The sequence below is a fragment of the Cebus imitator genome, unplaced genomic scaffold (genome assembly GCF_001604975.1).
Source record: "Cebus imitator isolate Cc_AM_T3 unplaced genomic scaffold, Cebus_imitator-1.0 Scaffold98, whole genome shotgun sequence".
Taxonomy (NCBI): domain Eukaryota; kingdom Metazoa; phylum Chordata; class Mammalia; order Primates; family Cebidae; genus Cebus; species Cebus imitator.
Window position 1 is genome coordinate 3,963,474 of NW_016107413.1, and position 3,720 is coordinate 3,967,193.

The 3,720-nt window shown below is 42.9% G+C and overlaps 1 protein-coding gene across 2 annotated transcripts in view; it reads right to left on the bottom strand.

The window, feature by feature from the left end:
- STEAP1 (STEAP family member 1) overlaps positions 1–736 on the bottom strand; it is a 12,167-nt gene extending 11,431 nt beyond the window's left edge. For both annotated transcript variants that reach the window (XM_017536462.2, XM_017536463.2), the window contains exon 1: positions 605–736. The gene's annotated coding sequence lies outside the window, so the exon portion shown is untranslated. The remainder of the gene's footprint in view (positions 1–604) is intronic.
- Positions 737–3,720: the final 2,984 nt, after the last annotated feature.

The window sequence follows — 3,720 nt, forward strand, 5'->3', positions numbered from 1 at the left end:
CAAAAGTAAAGTAAGAAATAAAGTAAAAAAAAAAAATTATGTCTACAAACTCCTTTCAGTGGATTTGACCAGAATTGCATATTTAAAGCCTTGATTGACTATTTTGGAGAGAACCCGAACCCCACCCACATCCTGAAAGAGTAGGGCCAGTGTTCTAACGACTAAAAAGGAAAACCTGTTACTAGGAAACCCCAAGCCGAGAAGTAGCACGATTTTAAGTACTAGTGCACCAATCATTCGTCAACCCACAGCAAACTGGCCACTTTGCCACGTTAAAACACTTGATATCAAAACCCAACCTGAGAACAAACTTACTAATCCATTACAACCTTAAGCCCCTACCGAAAAGGCTTCCTGTGACTCTGGCTCCCCACAACCCGCCGCCCGGCCACCGCCGAGCTGGGCTGGAAGGCAGCGCTTCCCGGAGAGGCACATAAAGGGAGAACTGAGCAGCGCTCGCCCAGGAGCGCCGCCGCCCAGGTCCCGAGAAGGCGTGCGACCCGCTACACCCCTCCCAAAACTGGGAGCCGGCGCCCAGCCTTGCAGGGACACGCGGGCGGACTCGAGGAGCAAGCGGCCAGTGAGAACGATCCAAGGGACTCACCCACTCTTCGCCGTAGCTTGACCGTGAGTCTCGGCTGCAGCTGCTGCCCGGAGGTGCAGACCCCACGCGGAGCCCGAGCCTCCCGAGCGCCGAGTCTCCACGCCTGCTGCAGGCTCCGCCTCCAGGTCAGTTGCGCGTCCAGCGCCACCTGCTGGCGGCCGGCTTCCGAGGGTTCGGGACCGTCCAAGAGGCGGGGACAGCGGGTATACGGCTCCTTAAGTCGCACCTCGGCCTCTCCCAGGTTCCTCTCGAATGCTCTCTGCCCTGCCCCTGAGGTCTGTTCCGCGCCCTCCACCCCTTCGCCTTTTGTTTAATCTCCAATAAGTAACGTTTGTGCATTTCTCTAGAGCAGTGATTCTCAAACTTTAGCATGTATCAGAATTCCCTGGGTGCTTATTAAAACACCGATTGTCAGGCTGTCCACTCAGTTTCTGGTTCAGTATGTTTGGCATGGGGTCTGAGGTTCTCATTTCTAACAAGTTCCCAGGAGGTATGGAAGCATTCCCAGGTCACACTTTGAGATGGGTCGTTTAGAGCTTACAAACCCTCCTACACGTTAGCTTATTTAAAACCTAACAGCCGTCGTGAAGTGTCTGTGATTTACAGCTTGAGGAATCCGAAGCTGAATTTCTGAGAGTGACTTGCTCCCTGAATTGTTTACATAGTGTACCTTTAATGGCACAAACTCCGCTCCCCAGCCGAAAAAACCCTTAAACCCAATGTTTACTCCGGCCCTCCCTTGCCTCAGCTTTTAAGTGCAGCTTTCCATATCCTAGCTCAATGAAGTATTCCAGACCTAAGGCAAAGTTAACTGTTAGTATTTCAAAGTTTTAGAAAAACAGAACTTGAGCGGGGGAGTTACTTCTCTCCGTTGGAACGAGCCTCAGGATAGTGTCTGAGACATGAATTACAAAATTCTGGGGATTTGGTGTACAACATTCTCAGAACTAAGCTGAGTAGAAAATGCAAAGGAAAATAAACGCTCAACCACAGTTTCTGTGATTGTTTTTTATTTACTGTGAGAGCACCAAAGACTTCATGTTTTAATGTAAGTATTTTCTGTAGTCATTGAATTTCCATGGATTATTTTCAAGCCCTTTGAAGATTAAATTACCATGGACTGACACCTTGTGGTAGAAATAGAATCTTACACTCGTTTCTAGTGAAACTAGAAAATAATTAAAAAGTTTTAGAAAAAAAAAATCTGCGTAATCTTTATTGTGTTTGTATGGCACAGACTACAAAGCATTAAGACTTGTTAAGTGTGTCTAAGCATTGTTGAATTTTAAAAGTGATCATAGGTCTTAAATGGTCACATAAAGCAATATGCTTTTATTGCTTAACATTTAGTAGAAAAAAGATCATTCTCTTTTTTACAATCTATTTTCCGTATGAAAAGGACAAAGAATTATTATTGTGTTAACATAGTAATATATGTTAATAGTAATGTGGCTAAGTATAGCAACCTCCACTTAAAGTTGCTTTTCCTTTTCTAATTAAAACATTTAAAATCAAACCCCAAATATTTTTGTTTTGTAATTAGATTTTAGCAATTTTATTTCTGCATTTCTTATAAAAGTTTCTTTTTGCCCAGTAGCTTAGTGTGGAGAATAAAGTATGTTCCAAAGTAAAATGATTAAAAGTGTGACATTGTTTATGAATTAGTTTGTAGATATTGTAAAAGCAACAAAATATTAAATGAAGAAAAACATGTTACAAAAAGCTTTTATTGAATTGCCAGGAGTTAGTATCATAGATGAACTATCTGCAATTTTTGCATACAGATAACCTGTAATTTGAGATATGAGATACATAAAAATTTCTTTTGGTGGGGGGAATACAATGCCTGACCATCTCAGAATGCTGAGTCAGCCTCTTTAGTGCGCGTGGGCGCGCACGCGCGCGCGCGCACACACACACACACACACACACACACACATTTTTTATTATGTTTTAGGTTTTGGGGTACATGTGAAGAACGTGCAGGATTGCTGCATAGGTACATACGTGGCAATGTGGTTTGCTGCCTTCCTCCCCATCACCTATATCTGGCATTTCTTCCCATGTTATCCCTCCCCAACTCCCCAACCCCACGCTGTCCCTCCCCTAGTTCCCCACTACAGACCTCAGTGTGTGATGCTCCCCTCCCTGTGTTCATATGTTCTCATTGTTCGACACCCGCCTATGAGTGAGAACATGTGGTGTTTGATTTTCCGTTCTTGGGTCAGTTTGCTGAGAATGATGGTTTCCAGGTTCATCCATCTTCCTACAAAGGACATGAACTCATCGTTTTTGTTGGCTGCATAGTATTCCATGGTGTATATGTGCCACATTTTTCCTGTCCAGTCTATCATTGATGGGCATTTGGGTTGGCTCCAAGTCTTTGCTATTCTAAACAGTGCTGCAATGAACATTCATGTGCATGTGTCCTTACCATAGAATGATTTATAATCCTTTGGATATATACCCAGTAATGGGATTGCTGGGTCAAATGGAATTTCTATTTCTAGGTCCTTGAGGAATTGCCAAACTGTCTTCCACAATGATTGAACTAATTTACGCTCCCACCAACAGTGTAAAAGTGTTCCTATTTCTCCACATCCTCTCAGCACCTGTTGTCTCCAGATTGTTTAATGATCGCCATTCTAACTGGCGTGAGATGGTATCTCAATGTGGTTTTGATTTGCATTTCTCTAATGACCAGTGATGATGAGCATTTTTTCATATGTTTGTTGGCCTCATATACGTCTTCTTTTGTAAAGTATCTGTTCATATCCTTTGCCCACTTTTGAATGGGCTTGTTTGTTTTTTCTTGGAAATCTGTTTTAGTTCTTTGTAGATTCTGGATATTAGCCCTTTGTCAGATGGGTAGATTGCAAAAATTTTTTCCCATTCTGTGGGTTGCCAAGTCACTCAATGATTGTTTCTTTTGCTGTGCAGAAGCTCTGGAGTTTAATTAGGTCCCATTTGTCTATTTTGGATTTTGTTGCCAATGCTTTTGGTGTTTTAGTCATGAAGTCCTTGCCTACGCCTATGTCCTGAATGGTTTTGCCTAGATTTTCTTCTAGGGTTTTTATGGTGTTAGGTCTTATGTTTAAGTCTTTAATCTATCTGGA